The 26,745-nt window shown below is 46.4% G+C and overlaps 1 protein-coding gene across 2 annotated transcripts in view; it reads right to left on the bottom strand.

Moving 5' to 3' along the window:
- KCNG1 (potassium voltage-gated channel modifier subfamily G member 1) overlaps positions 1 to 9,685 on the bottom strand; it is a 101,393-nt gene extending 91,708 nt beyond the window's left edge. For both annotated transcript variants that reach the window (XM_069243637.1, XM_069243638.1), the window contains exon 1: positions 9,557 to 9,685. The gene's annotated coding sequence lies outside the window, so the exon portion shown is untranslated. The remainder of the gene's footprint in view (positions 1 to 9,556) is intronic.
- Between the last annotated feature and the right edge of the window lie 17,060 nt (positions 9,686 to 26,745).

Below are 26,745 nucleotides of genomic sequence, written 5' to 3'. Positions count from 1 at the left end.
TAGGTCAAGCCTAGACAGCACACATGCGCTTTCCACAAGACATGCTGTATTCCGTCTAGGGGCTTTAACCATGCCCACTATTGCTGTTGGTTCTTTTTTGTGCTTGTTTTAAATACCTCCTTTTTATTGGTCCATTTTTCTAAATGTCCCTGCTTTGTGCGCTTTGTTCCCTCCCAGGCAAATTCACTAGGAGAACATTTTTGTTGGCCATCACACTACGTTCACATGCGTTCATGCATCCTCCTGTTACAGGTTGTGATGGCCTCTTCTTCCGTCTGTGTTCTTTTGGTTGTCCATAGCAATGTGTTCACACCACCCCAGTGAAAACACTGTGTTAGAAAGGCTCAGAAGGTTTCAAGTTTCATTTGTTATTCTGCCTCCGCTCGGGTATATTTAATTGATGTTTTCCAAGCCACTTTTCCCTCCACTACAGTTTTAGAAATAATTGGTTCTGTGTGCATGTTTTGCACCCTCCGGCAGACACACACTCATCCACTTTCAATCTATCATATTCTATAGTCCTGTAAACAGTGCCCCAGCTGCCTCATTCTAAGACATTTAGTCAGTGCTGCTCTCTGCTTCTCTGGTCCTGGTGGCAGTTCCTCTTTCTTAGACATCTAAACAGTGCTGCTAGCTGCTTCTCTGGTTCCAGTGGTGATTCCTCATTCTAAGTCCTGTAGACAATGCTGCAACTGCTTCTCTGGTTCCAGTGGTAATTCCTCATTCTAAGTCCTCTAGAAAGTGCTGCAGCTGCTTCTCCGGTCCCAAGGGTAATTCCTCATTCTTAGTCCTCTAGGGAGTGCTGCTAGCTGCTTTTCTGGTCCTTTCAATAATTCCTCATTCTGAGTCCTCTAGACAATGCTGCAAGCTGCTTCTTTGGTCCCAGTGGTAATTCATAATTTTAAGTCCTCTAGGCAGTGCTGCTAGCTGCTTCTTGGGACCAGTGGTAATTCCTCATAGATAGTCCTGTCGATAATGCTGCAGCTGCTTCTATGGTCCCGGTGGTAATTCCCCATTCTAGGTCCTCTAGACAGTGCTGCAGCTGCTTCTCTGGTCCCAGCGGTAGTTCCTCATTCTTAGTCCCCTAGGAAGTGCTGCTAGCTGCTTCTCTCGCCCTGTTAATAACTCCTCATTCTATGTCCTCTAGACAATGCTGAAAGCTGATTCTCTGGTCCCGTCAGTAATTTCTCATTCTAAGTTCTCTAGGCTGTGCTGCTAGCTGCTTCTCTGGTCCCATTGGTACTTTCTCATTCTAAGTCCTCTAGGCAGTGCTGCTAGCTGCGTCTCTGGGTCCATTTGTAATTCTTCATTCTAAGTCCCCCAGACAGCGCTGCTAGCTGCTTCTATGGTTCCTGTAAGCAACTCTCCCATTCCAATTCCTCTAGGTAGTTCTGCAGCTGGTGATAGTGGTAATTCCTCATTCTTAGTCCTCTAGGCAGTGTTGCTAGCTGCTTCTCTGGTCCCATCAGTAACTCCTACATTGTAAATCCTCTAGGCAGGGCTGCAGCTCTCTGTCTGTTCCCAGTGGTATTTCCACATTCTTAGCCCTCTAGACAGTACTGCTATATGCTTCTCTGGTCCTGTCAGTGCCTCCACCATTCTAAGTCCTCTAAGCAGTGCTGCAGCTGTATCTCTGGTCACAGTGGAAAATCCTCATTCTAAGACCTCTAGGCATTGCTGCAGCTGCTTCTCTGGTCTCATCTGTAACTCCTCCATTCTAAGGCCTCTAGGCAGTGCTGCAGCTGTGTCTCTGTTCATACATCCACTACACTCCTAACGAAAACAGACAGGTAAAAGACATTTTCATTTGCAATGCCAATAGCTCTAACTCAAACAAATGCAAGACCTATTGCATTGCAAATGCTTCTTTTAATTTTCCTCCTACCTTTCTATGCTGTCAGATGCTGAGCTTGTTTCACATCGGATAGCACTGTTCATCTGGCTTATTTTTTTTCCCTCAAAACATACTTGTTTTTATCATTCCAACCTACACTCTTTATTTGAAGGCTCTTTCAGCTCTAACCGGCCCCTCTCCCCAAAGCACCCTCACTGAACGTTTTGATCAATTTGTTACTAGACAGGTGAGCACTAGGAACTGATAATTACAAATTAATTGGTTCTGCTGAAGTGTTGGAGCTGTTGATTACAAGTATAGTTATTGAGCTGAAGTGCCTGTGCAGTCGATTACAAGTACAGTAGCTCAGCTGAAGTGTTAGTGCAGTCGATTACCGTACACTAACTCAGTGGAAGAGATGGTGCTGTTGATTATAAGTACAATACCTTTGCTAAAATTCTGGTACTGTTAATTGCATGTTGGTGCTGTTGATTACAAATTCAGTAGGTCTACTGAAATGTTGATGCTATTGATTACAAAAATAGCAGCTCTGCTGAAGTGTTGCTGCTGTCTATTACAAGCACAGTACCTCTTCTGGAGTGTTTTGTGCTGTTGAATACAAGTTAAGTAGCTTTGCTTAAATGTTGGTGCTGTCGATTGCAAGTATTGTAGCTCTGCTGTAGTGTTGATGCTGCTGATTGCAAGTACAGTAGCTCTGCTGACCAGCTGGTATCACCCTTTAAAATTACAGCAGCTTCATTGAGCAGAGCTTGTGCAGTCATTTACAAGCACACCACTTCACTGAAGTATTGGTGCTGTCTATTACAAGTACAATACATCTGCTGCAGTGTTGATGCTGTTAATTGCAAGTACTGTCAGCAGTGGCTGTTGCATAAGTCAGGGGGAGTGGTGGGAGCGGAGACGAGGTGAAAATAAAAAAAACGCACTAACCTCAATGTCTCCGTTCCTGCCGCCTTGCTCGTCGTCCTCTTGTGGTGTCTCAGCATTCACTGCTAGGACACCAGCACAGGCTGCCCATGCAATCCTGGTGCTGCTTTCATGCTAGAATTAATGCCAGGATTGGTCTAAGTGGCTCAGACACAACCCTGTGATCTGTGCAGTTTCTCCAGCCTGGCTGTTAAGCACAGCCAGGCTGGAGAAACCCAAGTGTGCATGTGTGTATGGCCGACCTGAGACGGCCGGCCAAACACACATGTGCACTTAGTGCACACGATTCCTCCTCCCACCTCCAATGGGCCAGCCTCCCTCCTCCCTGCACTGCTGCTTGAGCCAGCAGCCGAAAAATAAACCGACTACCATTTCCTTTTTCTGCTGCCAGCTCAGCCAGTGGCCATAGTGAAGGAGCCCCCCCTGAGTACAGTAGCTCTGCTGTAGTGTTGATGCTGTTGATTGCAAGTACAGTAGCTCTGCTGAAGTGCTGGTATCACACTTTACAATTAGAGCAGCTTTGTTGAGAAAAGCTTGTGCTGTCATTTACAAGCATACCAGCTCCACTGAAATGTTGGTGCTGTTGATTGTTGGTGCTTTGCTGCAATTTTAGTGCCACCATTTACAAATACAGAAGCACTGTTGACTAATGCTGGTGTTGTTCATTACATGTAGAACATCTATGCTGAAGAGTTGGTGCTTTGGCATACAGTTTTGGCAGCCTTGTTGAGTTGTTACTGCTGTAGATTTAAAGAACAGAAGCTCTTCTGAAGTGTTGGTGTCATCCTTCACAAATACAGCAGCACCACTGAGTAGAGCTGCTGTTATATATGACATGTTTAGCGGCTCTGCTAACGAGTTAGTGCTGTTGAGTAGAAGTACAGCAGCACTGGTGAGTAGCTGGTGCTGTTCATTACAAGCATAGCAACTTCCTGTTGCTGTTTCTGTCCATTGCAAGTTAATGTGCCTTGGTGAGATCTGCAGGACACACCCATTGCAGCAACAGCAACCCAGCTGAAAAGTGGGGATATTGCCCAGCTACAGGTACAATGGCCTTGCAAGTATCTCAACACGAGTCAGGTAGAACTGGCATCCTCTGGAAAGTGGCGGTGGGAATATCACCCTGCCCAATTCTGCATTGCAAGGGCTGTGAACCCTCACGGCATATCAGTGCTGTAGCAAGTGTGTCATGGGCCCTAGTTTAAGGCTAGAAATGCGCCCCAGCCTACTGTTTGAATTGCAAAATACGGCAATAACCAGAGTTCAATGGGCCACTCTGCCCTCTGGGCTCATGTACAATTGCAATGCTGTACCAACGGAAGCTCCACCCCTGGCTGATATCTACCTCGCTGTTTTTACGCACAGATTTTAATTTTGTTTATTTATTGCAGTTTTATATAGCACGACCTCGACCTGAAAGTATTTTAGGAGCACTTTACTGGAGCACCAGTTACATTACACAAGGGCGCATTCATATTTTTGTAGGCATAGGGAGATTCAAGCCCAGATTTAAGAGGGCCTAGCACCTCCTTGCACCACATTAGCGTCATTTTTTATGATGCTAATTTGGCCCAACAAGGCCAAATTCGCTGTTCCATATTAACAAAGTGGCGCATTGCATGCATTGCACCACTTTGTAACATCTTGTGCTACATTATACCTGTGCCAGGCATAATGCATGCAAGGGGGGATCCGCCCATTAGGGTGACCACAAAAATCAGAGATTCCACTGAACCATTTTTAGTGGCTATTTTTAACACCTGCACAAGCAGGTGTTAAAAGGGGGCCTACCATTGTTTTCAATGGGCTCCTATGTACTTTTCAGGTTTAGCACCAAAATGTTGGTGCTAATCCTCCACAGTACATCAATACCATCAAAACTTTTGATGCTATTGCCCCTACCCACCGCCATGGTGCACCCTATATTAAATATGGTGCGCACATGGTGGCGGTTGAGGCGCGCTAAGGTGCGCTAAGATGCGCAAAAATAGAGGCGCTGCATTGGATGCAGCAACCCTTCTTAAATTCTGGCCTCAGTCTTTTGCACAGCATCATAGGATGTTAAGCCAAAAGCAAGACTCGAACCTGGTTACCCAGGTAACTGAAGGATACATCTGTGCCCTGATAATCGACCGGATTCGGGAAAAATATCCAGAAATGGGCCTAATAAATCTGGGCCCGTTTATTATTCCTCATTCCGGCAGGGACAACTCAGATAATGACCGTGAGATTCCGCCCCTCCTGCACGCAAACCTTGGAATTGGCCGTTTAGAGGTGCTGAAACTGTCTTACAAACTGGATAGGAGCTCTGCTGTGGAGACTTACTGATGTATAACAGCGGTGTTTATGTGTGCCAGCACTAAGGTAGCCAAGACCTCATTTAAAAAGATTGTTGGCTGCAAGTCACCATGACGCACGGATCGTCTCTTGCCCTAGCCACCCTCTCTGCAAGTTGGTGAGATCCCAGGGTAAAGTTTTGCAATTCTGTAATAAAGAGTCTAATATTAAACGAGTAACGGCGTTTACAAATGTTTGAATAATTATATGGGATAATGTATCGACTCTCAAAATATGAAGTTGAGATTTAAACACTACTGCGCAAGCGGTAGGGATCACTTCGAATTTCACTCACTCTTCTTTGGAAATCAGTATCTCTGTAATAACTCCCTCTGCGTCGGCCACTCGCACCATATCTCTCCCCCACAGCTCTTGCTTTGTGATCCGTCTTGGGCTATCTCACACTTCCTTTTCATTGCTGTCTCTTCACAGTCTACTTCTGCGTGTCCCATTCCCCTCCCCCCTTCTCCTCAACACAGTTCTCTCTCGCTTCTTCACACAGCCACTCACATACACACCCTCCCCGTCTGTAAACATTACAGTTTCTTTTTTTCCCAGGGGCTGTCAGTCTTTTGACTGCTGTGTACCTATTTCACACACTTCCCTAAAAACTGTAATTGATATCGACACGTGTGTCACCGTCTCTCTGGGTGAGTAGTCTGTGCAGAGGCGCTATAAAAAGAATCTGATGTTCCATTAAAAAACAAACCTACAGCAGCGGTACATTTGTGAAAAGGGAGTATTCGCGGGGACACACAGATGCACGTTTCGGTAGATGTTGTGAACTACAGTGCGGTGAAACAGCGTCGTCGTCTGTCAGACTCAATGACGGCCGACAAAGTAAAACAGGGACTGAATGCCATGACTTGCATTACTATAAGGGGTGTTGGGCTCATTTTCGGGAAAGATAAGTGCAAGAATTGTGTTCCTGAAAAATGCATTTTCCTTGCTTGCAGGAGGGACCATGGCTTCCTTGCTACGCTACTGGCCAGTGCCATGAGCACCAGGTGGCTTAAACCCCAACTTCAGTACAAAGTCGAGCCACAAGAGAGAGAGAAGGAGAGATGCACACGCACTGCAGCGTGCAAACAAAAAAATAAATTACTGCGGTTATTGAGTTAAAAGGTTTGGTGATCCTGACATAAAAATTACACGCATGCCTGTTGCTTCTGCCTTCGTGAACACGTAAGATAACGCAGAAGCTTTTTACTGCAGAGATCAGCAACTTGAAGGCCACAGGTTTGAAGACTGACAGCTGATTTTGTTAACCTAACATAAGTTATCATCTCATCCACGCAAAGTTGTTATAACGAGCACCGGTTAGTTGTGTGATACTAATACCAATGTAATCGTAATAATAACTAAAATACACAAAGTTGGGTCGTGTCCATTCTAAGGTGAAATATCTGCATATTGTGGAGATGAGGCGGGTAAATAATCATCGTTAGTGCGTAGAAATAGAGAATTTTGGTTTCTAAACTGTGCCCAGGAAAAACCTGTCCTATAGTATCTTAACTTTTATAAAATGCAACACCCTCCTTTTGTAAAAGTGCCCTCTCCCCTGCCTCGGATTTTCTATACGTTACACATACCGGAACATCTCTGGTACAGGGCGGGGATACTTTTACCACTCTGGTGTAGGAATGTATGGTGCAAGATAAACACGTGCGTTTGCACTTGCATGTATTGCACACTATTTTAAATCATACAGAATAAAATGTATTGTTACCACCAACATATAAACCAAAATATGTCGGTAAAAGAACCAAATGGAAAACAGTTCCTAGTTTGAGCACGTGAGAAGTCCGCACGCGCCAGGCAGAGAAAGGGAGGGGTTTACGCCTGCTCAGGCAGTGGTGCTGCAGAGATTGAATATTCACTACACTGAATCCACGCCTCTCCTGTAGTGAGAGTTGCTACCTGGGCCGCTCGAAGGCTCTGCGCCTGCTGTAATTTGTAGGGCTCGCTCCTGCGTTTATGAGGATGCAAGCACTCCCCTTTCCCATGACAACCGCAGCACTGCTGGCATCTTTTCAGTCCCCCGCTGCGGCTGTCAGGAAATCGCCCTCAGTGTTGGTGAGGCACAGGCATGCCACCTCGGCATTGTTCTGGTATGTTCTTCATATTAGGGTAGATGCCGTCCAATCCCGGGACGACTTCTAAGCGCTGAAAACCAGGTCGAATGGTCGGATGCGCTCCAGAGTGGAGCAGCCGCAGTGTTCTTTTCAGATGAGTGCGTGATGTGCTGAAAGATAAGTTGCTCTGAAATGCACGTGGCATTGCAATCATGTATCTGAGCGCAGTACATATGAAATGTGTCTCTGACATCCCGGTGGTGGTGGGGGGGCATTTCCTTTCAAATCGAATTTATTAGTTGTCCGGGGAAGTGACGGGATAGAGTACGAGGACATCTCAGTAGGAAGCAGGTACTCCCTGACAGTACGTGTAAGCACTTTTGCATTTCCATTTCAAGTACTGGTTGTAAGCAAACAATGGCCGGAATTTTCTACACCAACCACAAGAGCTCTCAACTTTAGACTAGAGAAGCAGGCACGAGTCTAGATCAACTTTTGAGTTTCAAAAATGATAAATCTTCAAAAAGCAGGAACGTCCACAATAACCACAAGAAGGAAGTATTTACATTAGGAAGCATGGGGGGAGGGAGGCTTTCAGGGTGGAGGTGACTAGGAAAACGGAGACGCGAGCTGGCATTCGCTAATGACACTTCACTTCTAGCTTTAGAAAAATACAGTAATGCACCCAATGCCCCTTTGATGTCTGAGAGGAACCAACGTGCATTGTGCACAATACGATTGCTAAGTGGGTTAATAATACACATTCGTGAACATCCGTGAGTAAGTAACCTGCATGTCACTCACTGGATCGAGTACTGATTTAAAAGTGTTGGGCAATAACAACGTCCGAACCATAATATATGTTATCATTGGTTTCCCTTTATCACAGCCACAAAATCTGTTCTCTTGAGATATGGTTGGCAGGTCCATCTTTCAAATTAAGGTGTAAATAAATATCGGTACCACCAACACATTTCTTTGAGAACTAGCGTAATCTCCGACGGTTTCCCCAAACTTTGAACATAACCTGATAGTCCAAAGTATTAGCTACACTTTGGCACTCACAGACCTGTGCCGACCATGTGGGGTTTAAAGTTGAAGGGCTGGGTCAAGAATAAAAGGTGCGATCCTTTTATTCTACTTGACAAGGCGTACGTTTTTAAAGGGTACCTTCACAAATGTAAAAGCAGGAAGGAGACAAAGGGAGGTGTATGTGAGCTCAATAAATAATCATTTATTTAAAAAAAGAAAGAATGTATAAAGAAAAGAAAGCACAGGTAGACGGGTTCGTCACACCATACTGATCACTGACAGGTGGGTAACGTCCAACCTACATGAAACTAGTGGGATTTAAAAACACAAGAAGCTGGCAGGGTGTCTAGGCAGAGCGCCCGGATCACCCTTCCGTGAGAAGCAGTCAACTAGTCATAAGCTTGTGCCTGAAGCTGCCTGTATCTGATGTGTTTGTGTTTTAGCCCCACCCTTACACAACCATTCTGCCCTGGAGGACACGCTGCTCATCTCTAGAATGTTGAAACGTGTAACTCCTCCCTGAAACCACCCCCGTAGCACCTCGAAAAGAACAGTCTGAACATATCGCCAGTGCACAGTATGTGGTACACTCACTCTGCAGTGGTGCTCTCCTCAGGTACCATCAGCAGCAAACTTTAGGCACGCTCGGACGAATCACGCCTGGCTTCGCCAGCGCTTACTTTTCTGGATGATTCCCCCAGCTGACCAGTGAAGAGCGCTTCGTGTAGACAATGCCCAGATTCCCGAGTTTTACCGTCATGTAGGAAAGTCTCATTAAAAAGTAGAGCGCCATAATTGCGCACATGTAAGATCGCAAATTCATTGACTCTCCCGTGATCCGTCTGCAGATGCATGCTCTTCTACTATAAGAGGGGGGTTTAATTGTGCACAGATATAGCGCTCTGTATTGCATGCTAGTGAGCTGACTGACGATATAGCTTCCTATACTACACAAAATTGACCAGCCTGCACAAGCCTAGATGTCTGTACAAAGAGTAAATCCGTTGACGGATACCGCGCACTGTACTGCACGCGCGAAATGAATGCACAGATGTGTGGCCATCTGAGACGCATCGCCCTGGACTGTTACTAATTTGAAGGCTCTGCTGAGCTAGCTCTTGGTTAAAAATACACTTCCTGATATGACCATCCAAAACATGAACCAAGTCAGAGGACTTGAAGGGAAAGTTTTGGCTCTGCACTTTCGCGCCAGAGTAGCATCAACGCAACTTTGATAATTAGTGCCCGGTAAACACGGAGACTTCTAAGGTGCCCGGTGAGTTTCGACTCCTTCTGCACAGACAGGTTTTCTGGCATGCGCTACACTTACTTGCTCCGGTGCTCCCCTCTCCGCTCACTGAAGCCACGTCGCGGGCTCTGCGAGCTGCGGGCTCTGGGCGCAGCAGCCTGTACCCCGGCTGCAGAGACTGCAGCTACAGCACTCTGTGCGCACTGTGAGAAGCTAGGGGCGGAGCCAAAGGGAGGCGGACGCATGGAGAGGAATACAGAATAGGGAGGGGATGGGTGGTCGACGGGATGCAGAGCGGGAAAAGGTGGGGGACGGAGGGAGAGAAAGACATATAGAGAGAGACCCAGGGGAGAGAGAGCGTCAGAGACAGCGAGCTCGAAGGGCGTGGCCTGCGCCTGGGCTGCAGGAGTGCGTGCTGTGAAACCTCCTTAGCTGTGGCGCGCCTCCGGCCTCCCCAACAGCTTCTCTGGTTGGCACCAGTTACACTCTCTGGACTATCACCTGCTCCTGCCCGGACCCTTGCGCTCGCATTTCCTATTGCCCTGCGGGCTCAGACGCTCTTTTGTGAACTTCACTTTTGAACTTCAATGAGAGTCGCGGCGACTCTCAACAATGTGAACAGGTGCGGCACGGAGACTGGGCTCGCAATAGGTGCAGTGCGCGCGGGCACAAAGCTTGAGGTAGAGGTGGCAGATGCGTCCCTGCGGCGGATGACTGCGGCTAGGGTGTGGCTGGGTTGCCCCAAATGTCACTGCTTTGACAGGTTACACATGCTACTCCACGCAGATAACCAAAAAGCATCCAAAAAAGCCCACCTGTGTTTAAATGACACCACACCTTTTATTTGGCGTTTTTACACAGCTAATCCACATTGGATCTTGAAATAATTACTGCTTGATTTAAGGTTTTAATATTTAACTGGCATTGTCCTAGTTTGCATATAATGTGCAAACAGAGCTTTAAATGGGAGGCAATCGTGGAAGGGGTCTCTTAAAGGGAGAAGTCTTAAAAAGCATAACTGGGAATCCTTTTCAAAAGGTGTGGCCCACAGAATTAAGGGCATGTACACTAAAATCCCTCGCTTCTATTAACACAGCACACAACGACTATTTTGTGAGCTTTCTGTTTGTGCATCCAGGCATAAAACAACAAAGGACATATGTATGAAACAAGGCAGAACTACTGGCTTTGCCAATGCTGAATAAGATAAATGAGTAACAATGGTGTTGATCAGAATTAAAAAAAAAAAGAATTCTGAATATGTGAGTCTGTGTATTACACATTACTAAGGTCTGTATAAAGGGCAGTGGTTTTCGGAATATTTATCACTACCATTCATACCTTCACGCCTCTTTCTATTAAAGTCATTTTTTCAGAAACTGACGCCATTTCTCTCCTTCACTTTACTCTGAAATCCTCTAACTTCAAATCTCACACCTTATTTTATTCCTCTTCAGCATCCTCTTTCCACTCTCTCCTGCATATACGTTATTGCAGTGGTTCCCAACCTTTTGACTTCTGTGGACCCCCACTTTATCATTACTGGAGCCTGGGGACCCCACTGAATCATTATTGGAATCCAGGGACCCCCCACTAAGTCATTACTGAAAGCTTGGGACCTAATCTGTAAATATTATTTAATTTCCTGAGCAGTCATGGACCCCCTGAGGAGGCTTCGCGGTCCCCCAGGGGTCCCCGGACCACAGGTTTGGAACCACTGCGTTATTGTATTTCCTTTACTTAACTACTGCTGTGCACACACTGGCTCGCTTGTAAGCACTGCTGTTTCTTTTACTTTTGCCCTATCAATATGTCCATGGCTGTGTGCTTCACTCACACACTTTCTCATCGTACTACGAATACCATTGGCACCAGAGACTATAACTCAGTGCACTCTACTGAGAGGCCAAGGACTGGATGTGCATGTTTTCCGTACACTTTTATGACCCACTGACAAGTACTTGAGCCTGAACCCCAGAGCACTCAATCGTGCCCCCCCATAAACAGCCACCCACAACCTTAACCCACAAAGACAGCAATAGGCATCTCAATTCACAGTGTACATTATGTCATTCTAATGTACCACACAAAAATACAACTACAGACATTCGCCATTGTAGAAAAAGCAAACACTCATAGTTCCAAATTAAGAAAAGAAAGCAAAATATAAACGTGCTGCATTCCTGACAAGGATTCACTTTTCAGATTTACAGTCATTGTTCAGCACTCGGTCAGAATTTTTGCCTGTAAAGTTAGGGACATGAATATAGGGACCTATTTGAATGTCAGTTTTTCATTACTTATGGATGAATGACCCAGAAGGCTCTGACCCACCTAAATACCTTTTTGCAGGGTGTTAAAGTTGATAGTTAGTGCCTAAAAGTGGAATACAGCTTTGTTTTCCTCAGTGCAAGTTTGAAGAAAAATTGGTAATGACCAAAGGTCTGGGTTTAATGTATCATCACATGCAAACAAAGGCATGCAGAGATAAAGTTTTCATGCAATAGGACATTAAAGTTAGACATATGATATGGCTTTGCCAAATCGTGATGGTGATGCTAATGTGGGTGGTGGTATTGGTGGTTGTATTAGAAGTGGCACTGGTATTCTGGTGGTGTTATTGATAGTGGTGTGATGTTGGTGGTGGTGGTTTTGGTGGTATTGATGGTGGCAATGGAATGTGATGCTCTTGGTGGTGATATTAGTGGAGCTGGTGGTGTTCATGGTTGTGATGGTGGAGGTGGTAATGTTGGTAGAATTGTTGGTGGTGATATCTTATGGTAATGTATTTATGGTTGTGATGACATGGGTAATGGCATTCGTTTTGGTGTAGGTTGTATTAGTGGTGGTATTAGTGGGGGTACTATTGCTTTTCCGGTGTGTTATTGGCGGTGGTGGTTTCACTGATGTGTGCTACGAGTGGTGGTGTCATTTGTTTTTGGTATAGGTCTTAGTTCTTGCGGTGGTGCTGATGGTAGTGGCATTGGTGGTGTATTTGCTTTGCGATGAAATTGGTAGTGGTGGCATTGATGATGTTATTAATTTTGTAGCTGCTGGAGATGTTGGTGGGAGTGGTATTCTGGTGGAATTAGTAAAGGTGGGGCATTGATGTGGTGATAATTGTGGTGGTGTGTTTTTGCTTCTAGTGTGCAGGTAGTATTGATGGTTGTCGGTGATATTGGTTGTGTGCGATATTTGTGTGATATTATTTGTGATGTTGGTGGTACTGGCAGTTATGGTGGTATTGGTATAGTGGTCATGCTATTGGAGGTGCTAACGGCGGGTGTGGATTTTGTAATGGTGGTTAGGTATTGGCATTGATATTGTGGTGGTGGTGATGGTGGCAATGGTAATGGTGTGGTGTTGATGGTGATGTGATGTGCACATCTAGTACATATACCTCCGAATTTGTTTTTTTGGTTATCATATCAGGAGGCCCTGACTACCAAGATGGCATTCAGATGTCATGAAAAAAGCAATTAGGATGATTAAAATATTGTGTTAGAATCAGGCTCCCAATGATGTCAGGATAAAATAATATTAAAAAAATCCTGCTGCAGAACAAAAAAGATTGTGTCTGTACACAATGCATGAATTGGAAAAGAGATGAATGTGACAGAAAATGTAATGGCTGAGGATACATTTTAGGAGTAAAATAGTCCTTTATGCCTTGCAATGCAAGTGTAATACAGGCGGAATGATACCCCAAACAGCTAATTGCGTACAGACAAGAGACACATACTCCGCTAGGCAGATCTAAGGTGTGAGTGATGGTGTCTCAAGCAAATGGCTGAATGGGGCATTTCCAAACAAGCTGAGAGTTGAAAGGGGCGGACGCACAGACAACTCTGTTTACATTGTAAGCAATAGATCTTCGATATAGCTGCACTCACCTCAAATCTGAAAATCATCACTTAAATCTTTCAATAGTGAAAGGGAGTGTATGAAACAAACATCCTCGCATTGCATGCTTGTATGTGAGAGAGAGAGTGAAAAAGTGAATGTGCCTTTGGGAAACGTGGTGATAAAAAGAGATGTATGAAAGAGACAAGGCATTTATGAAAAGTGGTACTGCACCTAGCGCAGCGCCATTTTTCTTACGACCCTTAGCGCCCCCCTAACGCCACCATGTGTGCGTTGTATTTAATATACGGCACACCTTGACGGTAGTTAGGGTGACTAGCGTCATCATTTTTGATGCTAGTGCGGCACTTTGCAGGATTAGCATAAAAAATTGTGACACTAATCCTACAAAGCACTCAGAGGGCCATTGTAATCAATCGGAGCCTCTTTTCAATGCCTGCACGTCACAGGCGTTAAAAACTGCAGATAAAATGGTGCAAAAGAATCTCATAGATTCCTTTGCGCAATTTTTATGGCCCACCCTAGTGCCGGAATGCCTCCTTTGTATACATTATGTCTGGCGCAAGCATTGCGCCACTTTGTAATTATGGTGCTGCATTTTTGCTCTTCCAACGCCACATTAGTGTAAAAAAAATTACGCTAATGTGGCGTTGAAATGGCTCAAGCCCTCCATAAATCTGGGCCTTAGTGCAAGGGAGGCGAGGAGCATGCACGTAAGCGGAGTTTGCCACAGCAAGCAGTGGCATCAGAAAGGCTGGCAGAGAAGTACATACATTGGATCTACAGGAACTGAGAGTCGCAAGACTACAGGTTACGACAACAGGAGTTACCACAGTGACAGCAGAACTTTGAGTCCCTGCTTGAGCAAGACTGCAGGATATAATAGCTGCAAAATTTGCACGTACTGGCAGCAGCAGTCAGGGCAGGAAGAAAACAGCAGCACCATCTACAGGAAGTGGTAGACGCAAGACAGCAGGAAATTACAACATGAGTTAGAACAGTGACAGCAGGAACTGAAGTGCCCGTAGCAGGAGTTTCAGGAAATGACAGTAACTTTTCCAACAGCATTGCGAGAGCTAGACGAGCAGTGAAAGAGGGAGGCAGCAAGTGTGCTCTTGGGAAATGTCATCTAAGTGAGAATGGTGGTAGTGCACATCTGTTTCCTCACTTACCCGCCTATGCACTCATCTCAGTTGATTGTGCATCTTTCCAAGGCTCTGTAAGTATCCTACATTCAACTGATGCCTTTAAATTACACCTTCTGTGACTATGGAAACTTGCACTAGTGCTGCATGGAATGACTGTTTGCAAACAATGGAGGCGTGCTTCACTGGTGCCCTCGGAGGGGGGCACAGTCATGTTTTAATGCTGCCCTGCTGTACCTCTTCTGTGAGGAAGTAAGGCTTGCTCTCATGCAGTCTGATTTGTACCTCTCCTGTGCAGGAGGGAAGCCTGCACTGCTGCTGCCCACGCTGTACTGTGATCACGACAGATTTCTCGGGGCTAGCATTCCAACCCATTGCTTTACTCGCACTGTGAACATATAGACACAAGTTCTTCTTATGGAGATCAGTTCAGCCCTTGCTCATCAGGAGAACAGTCAATCCTGAACTGTCCAAACAAAGTCCCCCTAGAAAGGAACACAAGCAGACCCAGACAGATTTCAGCCTTGTTAGACTTCGCAAGTGATGTAAAGCTTGGATCCTATGGTACAGTGAGCCAGCGACCCACGTCGGGGCATATCCTTGGTCACTTAAGGCATGTCATCAATCAAACAACAGGTGATAAGAGGAATGCTTGCAAAAAACATATAACTACTGACAATTTCTAGGGTAAGATCCAATCCATTGTTTTCCACACACTATGCCACTCTAGACAAAGGCCCACCTTAAGCAAATCAGTACTAACCCAGCTCCTCATGGGAGCAGACCATCCCAAACTGCCAGACGAGCCCCCCTCCAAAAGAGAAAACAAGCAACCTCAGACCTTGGTAAGCCTGGTCACTGAGGTGTAGCTTGGATGTGGCACAAGCCCAAGCTGGACCTGTCTTCTCAGGGATGCAACATTGCACTGCCACTGCTGCCCTAGCTGCACCAGTGCTGTGAGAGAGAGAATTGCTCACTGCTGCTGCCCTGGCGGTTTGTCTTCTTTAACGGGGGAAGCTGGCACTGTTACTGCCCCAGTTGCATCAGTTCGGTCCAGATGTGCCTGCTCTGCAAAAGAGGGAAGCTGGCACTGCTGCTGCCCTACCTGTACCCCTGCCCTAAGAGAGGGAAGCTTTTACTTCTGCTGCGCTACCTGTACCTCTGCTCTAAGAGAGGGAAGCTGGCACTGCTGCTGCCCTACCTGTACCCCTGCCCTAAGAGAGGGAAGCTTTCACTTCTGCTGCGCTACCTGTACCTCTGCTCCAAGAGAGGGAAGCTGGCACTGCTGCTGCCCTACCTGTACCCCTGCCCTAAGAGAGGGAAGCTTTTACTTCTGCTGCGCTACCTGTACCCTTGCCCTAAGAGAGGGAAGCTTTCACTTCTGCTGCGCTACCTGTACCCCTGCCCTAAGAGAGGGAAGCTTTCACTTCTGCTGCGCTACCTGTACCTCTGCTCTAAGAGAGGGAAGCTGGCACTGCTGCTGCCCTACCTGTACCACTTCTGTAAGAGAGGGAAGCTTTTACTTCTGCTGCGCTACCTGTACCTCTGCTCTAGGAGAGGGAAGCTGGCACTGCTGCTGCCCTACCTGTACCACTTCTGTAAGAGAGGGAAGCTTTTACTTCTGCTGCGCTACCTGTACCTCTGCTCTAGGAGAGGGAAGCTGGCACTGCTGCTGTCCTACCTGTACCACTTCTTTAAGAGAGGGAAGCTTTTACTTCTGCTGCGCTACCTGTACCTCTGCTCTAGGAGAGGGAAGCTGGCACTGCTGCTGCCCTACCTGTACCCCTGCCCTAAGAGAGGGAAGCTTTCACTTCTGCTGCGCTACCTGTACCTCTGCTCTAAGAGAGGGAAGCTGGCACTGCTGCTGCCCTACCTGTACCCCTGCCCTAAGAGAGGGAAGCTTTCACTTCTGCTGCGCTACCCGTACCTCTGCTCTAAGAGAGGGAAGCTGGCACTGCTGCTGCCCTACCTGTACCCCTGCCCTAAGAGAGGGAAGCTTTCACTTCTGCTGCGCTACCCGTACCTCTGCTCTAAGAAAGGGAAGCTGGCACTGCTGCTGCCCTACCTGTACCCCTGCCCTAAGAGAGGGAAGCTTTCACTTCTGCTGCCCTACCTGTACCGGCCCTAAGAGAGGGAAGCTTTTACTTCTGCTGCGCTACCTGTACCTCTGCTCTAGGAGAGGGAAGCTGGCACTGCTGCTACCCTAACTGTACCACTTCTGTAAGAGAGATACACTGGCACTGCTGCTACCCTACCTGTACCACGTTTGTAAAAGAGGGAAGCTGTCACTGCTGCTGCTCTGCCTGTACCACTTCTCTAAGAGAGGGAAGTTTGTGCTACCTCTGCCCCACCTGTACCCCGTATTTAAGAGGGGGAAGCTTGCCCCGTTGCTGCTCTAGCTGTGTGTCTCCTGTAAAAGAAGGAAGTTGTCACTGCTGCTGCCCTACCTGTGCCACTTGCCTGGGAGAAGCTGGCACTGCTGCTCTACCTGTACCACTTTTCTAAGAGAGGGAAGTTTACACTGTTGCTGCCCTACCTATACCACTTCTCTAAGAGAAGGAAGCTTGTACTGTTGTTGACCTACCTGTATCAGTACCACTTCTCTAAGGAATGGAATATTTCATTATTGCAGCCTACTGGTAGCTCTTCAGTAACAGAACGAAGCCGTCACTACTGCTGCCTTACCTGTACCACTTCTCTAAGAGAGGGAAGCTGGTACTGCTGCTGCCCTACCTGTACCACTTCTCTAAGAGAGGGAAGTTGGCACTGCTGCTGCCCTGGCTGTAGTTCTTCTCTAAGAGAGATAAGTTGGTGCTGCTGCTGATGCTCCTACGTGAAACACATCAGTAAGAGAGGGAAGCTGGCACTGCTGCAGCCCTACCTATAGCTAGAGAGATAAGCAGTCACTGCTGTTGCCCTACCTGTATCTCATCTCTAAGAGAGATAAGCAGTCACTGCTGTTGCCCTACCTGTATCTAACCTCTAAGAGAGATAAGCAGTCACTGCTGTTGCCCTACCTGTATCTCATCTCTAAGAGAGATAAGCCGGCACTGCTCTGCTCCACCCGTACCACTTCTCTGAGCGAGGGAAGCTGGCACTGCTGCTTTCCAAGCTGTAGCTCTTCACTAAGAGAGGGAAGCTGGCACTGCTGCTTTCCTAGCTGTAGCTCTTCACTAAGAGAGGGAAGCTGGCACTGCTACTGCCCTACATGTAGCTCTTCTGCATCAGAAGGAAGCTAGCTGTCACTGCCTCTGTACTACTGAACCTTTTCCATGTAGAAGGTATATTTCCACCGAATTTGACCCATCTGTGCCTGTTCTTATAGGAAATGAATACTGCATTGCTGCTGCCTGTGTTGTACCTGTTGTGTTTCTTGTGAGAGAGAACATTGCCATGCTCCTCCTGCAGCCAGCCCTGCACCATTTGTGTTCTGGAAGCTTACACCGATGCTCTCCGTGGTGCACCTGTGTTGGTGAAACTTAGGGCCTCATTCTGACCCTGGCGGCCGGTGACCGCCAGGGTCACCGGCCACGGGAGCACCGCCGACAGGCTGGCGGTGCTCCGAAGGGCATTCTGACCGCGGCGGTTCAGCCGCTGTCAGAAAGGGTAAACCGGCGGTCACCCGCCGGTTTACCGCTGCCCTTCTGAATCCTCCATGGCGGCGGAGCGCGCTCCGCCGCCATGGGGATTCAGACACCCCCTACCGCCATCCTGTTCATGGCGGGAAACCCGCCATGAACAGGATGGCGGTAGGGGGTGCCGCGGGGCCCCCGTAAGAGGGCCCCGCAAAGTATTTCAGTGTCTGCTATGCAGACACTGAAATACGCGACGGGTGCCACTGCACCCGTCGCACCTTCCCACTACGCCGGCTCAATTCTGAGCCGGCGTCCTCGTGGGAAGGTTGATTTGCCCTGGGCTGGCGGGCGGCCTTTTGGCGGCCGCCCGCCAGCCCAGGGCAAATCTCAGAATCACCGCAGCGGTCTTTCGACCGCGGTGCGGTGTTCTGACGAGGTTACTTTGGCGGGCGGCCTCCGCCGCCCGCCAAAGTAAGAATGACCCCCTTAGTGTACTTCTTTCACCATACCAAGTTCAAAAGGCTGTCATTGTCAATGTTTGCTCTATTGGAAAATGTGAATGAAACAGTGATGAATGTGTGCTAAAAAAATGTAAACTAAAATTATTTTGGTTTTGCATGCGAAACAATTTGCTCTTAAAATGGATTAGCCCACTTTATACCATTTTCAAAGATAACTGCCAAGTGATTATGTCACGTGGGGCACCATTAGCTAATCTTAGCTCTCGAGCTAATATTTCTTTTCTTGTTGTGGTTTTTGATCCCATAATAACAGTGTTAAAAGCAAGCCTACAAACTCCACCATACAACACCCTGTTGTCTGAAATGAACGGGCTAGGTGATGGTCCCTTATGTCACTATGTCTTGGGCACCATTGTAAAAAAATAAATACAATTATTTTGAGGGCTGCAATAGCTGACAGTGACAATGGTACTGCCGTATGCTGCCCTTGCTTATTGCACCTTTCTCGCTCACCCTACCTCTGCCTCCTCGGCTTTCACTACACTGACCATGCACAGCTTTCGACAGTGCATCAGGTGCAGTGGTACCTGGGTGTTCACTAAGAAGGGTCCTCAAATATGCCTTTCTTTCAGTGTCACCATAAGGGAAAAAGAGGGCAATTTTCCTTGTTTACATGAAGGCACATAGGGGGTCATTCTGACCCCCGCGGGCGGCGGGAGCCGCCCGCCTGGAGGGAGCCGCCATATGGCCGCTCCGCGGTCAAAAGACCGCGGAGGCCATTCTGGCTTTCCCGCTGGGCTGGCGGGCGACCGCCAGAAGGCCGCCCGCCAGCCCAGCGGGAAACCCCTCTCCACGAGGAAGCCGGCTCCGAATGGAGCCGGCGGAGTGGGTATGTGCGACGGGTGCAGTGGCACCCGTCGCGTATTTCAGTGTCTGCAAAGCAGACACTGAAATACAAAGTGGGGCCCTCTTACGGGGGCCCCTGCAGTGCCCATGCCAATGGCATGGGCACTGCAGGGGCCCCCAGGGGCCCCACAACACCCCATACCGCCATCCTGTTCCTGGCGGGCGACCCGCCAGGAACAGGATGGCGGTATGGGGTGTCAGAATCCTTGCTGCGCCGCCATGGAGGATTCTGCAGGACAGCGGAAAACCGGCGGGAGACCGCCGGTTTTCCTGTTCTGACCGCGGCTGAACCGCCGTGGTCAGAATGTCCTGAGGAGCACCGCCAGCCTGTTGGCGGTGCTCCCGCATCACCGGCCCCGGCGGTCCTTGACCGCCGGGGTCGGAATGACCCCCATAATGTCCTTCCTGGCCACTGGCCAGCTGATGCCTCAGATTCCATCCTTTTGCCATCACTGTTGCTGCTACTCCATGATGCACGCTCTACACTGTGGCTGCTGCTTCTTTTTCAATCACTTCTACTGCTCTACTGTTTTATCTTCTATCTCTAAGTATTCGGGGGTGTGAGCAAGTAGAATCCTGATGTGGAAATTCCACTGCTGAAGCTCATGTAGGGAACGTTTCACTGTGTGACAGTTGGAGCGAGTACGGAGGAGACAACAGTGGTGGCTCAGTGTATGTGTGTTCATCCTGCCAATAAACACACTTCAAGCATATCCAAACCTGTCTTGTTCATCCTTCGTCACAACACCGATTGGCGATGAGGAGAAACTACCACACAGTGTCCACACAGGCCTGTGCACGTTGAGGCACCTACTTTCCATTTTAGACTGTTTCCCAAGGTGAGCTGGGGAGCACAGCTACTTTGCCTTCATGTGGCCTTTTCTTCAGCACAGCGGTTTCTGGCAGTGGGGTGGAGCAGACATATTTGAGGGTGGTGTCCTCATCCTTCAAAATGCTATACTACATAAGCCTTATTGGAATATTCACCACCTTGGGTGGAAAGGTTGCTGCATCATGCACAGTGGCGGCTGGCAGCTGGGAAAAGTGGTGGTACGGTGAAATAACACAAAAATCATTTTTAAAAAATGTATCTGAATCTCGCCACCACACCGCCACTCCCCACCACACTCCAGGCATCGAGCCTGCCCTGTGGGCAATCATGATGCTGCTCAAAGCACCGTTATGATTGGCTAGCACACCCTGGCTGGGCACTCCAACACAGACTGGGAGCCTGGGCTTGCTCTCCCCAACCCAGTAACACAGTGCTGGGTTGGTGAGCGCCCTTTTGCGCATGTGTGTTTGTCCAGCATGAGACAGCCGGCCAAACATACATGCACACTGAGTGGAGTGCTCTGATCACTCCCCTCACTGCTAGCCACCCCCATGGACCCACCCCATTAAAAATAAAACAATAATAAATATTATTTTTAAAGGTTTGCAGCTCCTGCTAATGGCAGAGGGGCAACACTCCTCTGCCAAAGCGGAGGAGCGGCTGCTGATCATGCATATCCCAACAGCCATTATAAGCTAGTGTTCCAGTTGTTGTGTTATGTTGCGTCACATGAGGCGGCCATTTTTAAAAACCTCATCGGACACATCAGTTCATGTTATCACTCTAGTTTTTTTCTCAGCAATCCACATCAGGCTGCCATTTAATAACGCACCTGAAACTGCACACGTCGCATTACATCAGGCTGCCATTTTGGGGCATTCAGCGCTCCAGCTTTTCCCATCCTTGAATGCCTGGTAGCTTCTACAAGAGTATATGTATCTATGCGGTCTCCGTTGTGTGCTTCTGCCTCTGTTTTCGTGTACACCATCGTTTTGCTACGGGACCTAACTTTAGTCGTTGCGAGTATCTGACTCTGGTTATTTGGTAAGGAACAGGGTATCTTAGTTTCACTGTACTACAGTGACATGCACACCAGCATTGGAACACTGGTGACATGACCAACATTTCTTTTCAAGTTAACTATTGATCCAGTATATCACAACGGTGACACTCATACCATTTTTGGTGACTTAATATTTAATTTCGTACATTGTGAATTAATCCACAGCATATGATGCTGTACATGCATAACTGTTAGATTGTTTACCTAGAAGGTTGTATGTATACCTTCATATAGATAGGTGTTATCAAGTTAATATTTTACTTAAATGTTATATTATCAGCAATCATGCAGGCAGTAAACCCACCTCCACTGTTTCTAGAATCCCCTATTAGTCCAGGGATTCCATGAAAGGAATGGTTTGATGCATTTGAATGCATCTAAGGACAATTGGTGCATTGCGTTTCAAAGCAGAAAGAAAACAAAATGTAATTTAACATTCACTGGAGTGGGAAGGTAGGGAGGTTTATAATCCTCTACCAGACTAAGAAGCAGCTGTGGGCAAATAGTTAGACAGGTACCACAAAGTGTTCAGAAAGTTGGTAGTCAGATTTGATATCCAACCCAGTTTAGTAGTTATGCGACACACGTTTTTCAGAAGATCACAAATACAGAAAGTGAATCTGCACACTTACATTGGCATGGTAAGAAATTAGTGTTCCAAATGCCAGTTTGGGGAGTTTACTGACCTCTTGATTTGGTATCAGTTTATTGACCCCTTCTCGGACAGATAGATCCAACAAAAACTACTTACTATGGTCATTAAAGTAGCAAAGGTTGTTGACTTGGCACAAATATCTCTTAAAGAGTTGAACATTACTACTACTATACAGGAAAATGTAAATGTAGCTCCAGTTGGCCAAAGAGGAATGTAAAGATGTCAAAAAACATTGAGAAAAGTTTATTTTAATGCACCAACATATGCTTTAGGTGTGGTAACTACCCACATGGCAAAGAAGGTAAAGGGTGCCCAGTCAAAAATGTCTCATGTCATAAATATGGTAAAGTAGGGAACTTTGCTAAAGTATGGCAAAGCAGTCAGATTAAGGTTGTTAGGGGAACAGTGTGGCTGAGGATGACGTTGTGGATGAAAGAGATCAACATATTGTAAAGGAATTCCAGGACATGATTGTTGTGGTTACTGAAGACTAGATTGTCAGTGGGGGCCTGAATGATTTTGTAGACCCATACTTTGATGTCTTGGTTGAGACAAGAACTTGCATATTTTGGTAGACTCAAGAGCACAAATCCCAAAGATTATGTTTGATCTGTTTTGAAATCATGGGGTGACAGGAAGTTGTTTATTCCAGATGGAGCTCCCGTGTTGCAAAATTGAATTAAGGAGTTTTATTGAGCATATACTAGAATTCAGGGGTTCAAAATCCAAGGCAAAAGTTATGTTGCCCTAAGACAGTGGTTTTCAAAGGTTTTAATGCTGCACCCCCTTAATGGAAATAAAATCATCTGGCCGCCTTCGATATTTTTCACAATTCTTCTATCAAATTGGCAATGTTTAAATATGTCTAGACTTATTTAAAAATTGGAGTTTAGTTCTGTTACTGTTTTAACAATGTAATCAAATACCTGGAGACAAACATACTGATCTGGTCAGGAAGGCCGTAGTAACGTGTAAAAGTATCCACAGTGTGATCATTGGGGGGTGGGGGTTTTGAAGAGTATTTGCAGTCCCTTCCCTTTTGACACATACTCCCAGCTTGGATATAAATTACAAAACATGTTACGGATGGCCCATTGAAGAGTGGTTTACTACTCTTCATTTTTTCAGCTTAAAACAAAGCTCAGTTATCAGCATAATGCTTCATTTGGTCAGTGCCTGGCACCCCCCTAGGATCATTTGAGGCCCCACTTTAAGTGTCCGCCCTGCAGTTTGAAGATCCCTGTCCTAAGAGGACTGTTGGACTTTTTCCCTTTGGCAGTGTCATCTCCAATCTGTTTGCCTCCTTCCTCCTATGTTTTCTGACCTGTTTTTGTTGGCTTTAGGACTCTGGGCTCTTTACCCCTGCTAACCAGTGCTAAAGTGCATATGCTCTCTGTGTATATTGTATTGTTGATTGGATTATCCATGATTGGCATATTTGACTTACTAGTAAGTTCCTAGTACAGTGCACCAGAAGTGCACAGGGCCTGTAAATCAAATGCTACTAGTGGGCCTGCAGCACTGGTTGTGCAACTCACATGAGTAGCCCTGGAAATATGGCTCAGACCTGCCACTGCAGTGTTTGTGTGTGCAGTTTTAAAATGCCAATTCCACTTGGCAAGGGTACCCACTTCCCAGACTTAAACCGTCCCTTTTCTTACAAGTAAGGCGCCCCTAAGGTAGGCCTTAGGTAGCCCCATGGGCAGGGTGCAGTGTATGTTAATGGTGGGGCATGTACTTATGTGCTTTACATGTCCTGACAGTGAAATACTGCCAAATTCGATTTTCACTGTTACAAGACGTATCTCTCTCACAGGTTAACATGGGGCTGCCTTTAAATTTTATTAAAGCGCAGATTCCCTCTGGGAGCAGATAGACCAGTGGAGTTTGGGGTCTCTGATCTCACAATTTAAAAATATACCTTTTAGTGATGTTGATTTTTAGATTGTGTGTTTGAAAATGCCACTTTTAGAAAGTAGGCATTTTCTTACTTAAACCATTCTGTGACTCTATCTGTTTGTGGATTCCCTGTCTGTGTCAGTTGGACAGTTGGGCTGTTTGCACAAAGGGAGCTAGGGTGTAGCCTGCATATGCTGACGAGCCATCTGTGCTGGGAGTGAGTGGAGGAGTGGTCACTTTGACCTGAAAGGACGGTGCCTTCCCTCACACAATGCAGTCATCAACCCCCTGGTGTGTGTCTGGGGCCTGGCCTGGGCAAGGCAGGATCTTGAAAACAACAGAGACTTCTCTTTGAAGTAGGTCTACTTCAAAGGCAGAACGGAGTGTAAGAAGTGGACCCAAACCTCTGAAAATCAGATCACTTCTGAAATCAAGAGGAACCTCTGCCAAGGAGAAGAGCTGAAGAGCTGAGGAGAAGTGTTGCCCCTGCCTGTGACTGTGCTTTGTTGGGCTTTCCTGCAGTTGCTGCTTCTGCCTGTGAAAGGGGACAAAGACTGGACTTTGTAGTGCATTCCTGTTTGAGAAGAATCTCCAAGGGCTTGAACTGAGCTTGCCTCCTGTTGTTGAAGACTCAGGGCCATCAAAGACTTCCCCTGCCAGCACCTGGACTCTCTGCTGAGACTCCTGCCCTGCCAAGTGGTGCCCTATCCAGTTCCTGGGTCCTTGAAAGGTGAAGTTGGCAGACAACTGGAAATCCATGCACAGATCGGCGTGCGGGGACATTTCTGAAGCACCTTCCATGACGCGGCTGATAAATGACGCGCCGCCGGCTTCGTGGCTGAAATCACCGCTCCACCTGCATGGTGGCTGGAAGATTAACGCAACACGGCTGGCGAAACAATGCGAAACACCCGCTAACGGAGGCTGATAACGACGCAAACCCCATGCAGCCCGGTTTTGTGATACCGTGCAACTGGATTTTCGAAGCAACATCGCTGGGCGCAAAAAATCAGTGCAAAACCTGCCCTGACCCGAGGTGCCTGTCCGGATCGATGCACCGCTCTCTTCGCCTTTTTTAACGCACACTCACCTGTGCTGCTTTATTTTGACGCTACCCAGGTATTTTTGTGAAATAACTGCATTCTCACTGTTTCTAAGGATTAAGACTCTTACTCTGTTGAAAAATCATAACTTGACTTGTGTATTTTGGATTTTTGTCATTTTGGTCTTGGTTTGTTAAGATAAATATTACCTACTCTTCTAAATCTGTGTTGTGTCATTTTGTAGTGTTTTCACTGAGTTACTGTGTGTGTTGGAACAGATACTTTACACATTGCTTCTGAAGTTAAGCCTGCCTGGTTGTGCTAGAGTGAGGGACCTTGCTTAGACAGGGGTAACCTGACTGCCAACCAAAGAACCCATTTCTAACAAGGACTCAACATCTTGGGTTAGTTTCACCAGGCACTCTTGGGGCTGGTGCTTAAGCCTGGGAAAAGTGAGCTGGTTTTTGTCATCAAAGATCTACCAACTTCCGATCCCATTGAACGTGAGTTTCCAAATGTCTTCTCAGATAGTTTGGGAAAAATCATAGGATTCAAACATAAAATAAGAGTTAAACAAAGAGCAATTGCTATTAAGCACACAATTAGATCTGTGCCCTTCTGTCTAAGGGAGGATCTAAAAGAGAGCTTGCAACTCTACAAAAGAAAGGAAAATTGAGCCCACTGAGTCTAGCCTGTGGTTATCGCCCTTAGTCATTAGCAGTAAACGTAATGGGGATATGCAGCTTTGCATTGATTGGAGGAGACGCAATAAGGAAATCTGGGTTGTTTCTCACCCGCTACCCAGGATTACTAATCTGTTGAAGGAACCTGGAGGTGCAGAATAGTTCTCTAACATTGATTTGGCATCCGTTACCATTAGGTGGTGCTAGAAGAAACATCCCCACATTAGATCGCTTTCAACTCACAATTCTTCCAAATGCCGTTTGGGCTGGCATCTGTGGCCTCGGTTTTTCAGCGAATTATGCACCCGTTGTTAGGGAATATTCAAGGAGTTCTTGTATTTTTAGGATGATGTTTTGATCTTTGCTAAACATGTGGAAGAACTTGATAAGGTGCTAAGATCAGTTCTCCAAATTTTTGCAGAAAAAGAGGTGGATGTAAAGAAACAGAAATGTGAGTTTTGGAAAAGAGACATAGATTTTCTGGGGCTTAGTGTAATGACTAATTATGACATATATTTCTAGATGATTTACCTTTTTTTGTAATTTTATGTTTTATGTAGTTTGTCTTTTGCTTATTATTTCGTATTATTCTAGATGTAGTTCCTTTATCATTTTTTTTAATACAGGAGAAGTTATATTATGTTATAATTCCACTGCTGAAGCTCATGTAGGTAATGCTCCACTGTGTGACATAATTCAGAAAAGCATTTGTCTGAGAATCAGGCCCTTAAAGGGCCAGTGGCTACTGGCTAGAGCTACAATTCTTAAACTGTGGTCTGGAGACCATTGTGGGTCCACACCGCCTACTCAGATGGTCCACAACTGCTTAGAAACGTAAATAATTTTAACAGATAAATGAAGTGTATATAAATAAAGCAAATTGCCAATTCAAATGTGTATACTTTTGCAAATGTGAGGGAATTTGAAATTGGAGGCTATAAATTACATTGATATCCTCAGATTGATTAATAAGAGCAGTGTAAGTGATTAAATAGAATATAGTATGGACGATGTGTGGCCTTAATGGAATTTAGAAAAGCTCTAACCTTTCCATTTTTAAGATAAAAAGGTTACATTTTCAATAATTGGTTGTGAATTAAATAAAATATTTAATCATTTGTGTATTTGCAAATGGCAGGCCAGA

The sequence above is a fragment of the Pleurodeles waltl genome, chromosome 7 (genome assembly GCF_031143425.1).
Source record: "Pleurodeles waltl isolate 20211129_DDA chromosome 7, aPleWal1.hap1.20221129, whole genome shotgun sequence".
Classification (NCBI taxonomy): Eukaryota; Metazoa; Chordata; class Amphibia; order Caudata; family Salamandridae; genus Pleurodeles; species Pleurodeles waltl.
Note: the sequence above shows the minus strand (reverse complement) of the source record. Positions and strands in the feature narration are given on the sequence as shown.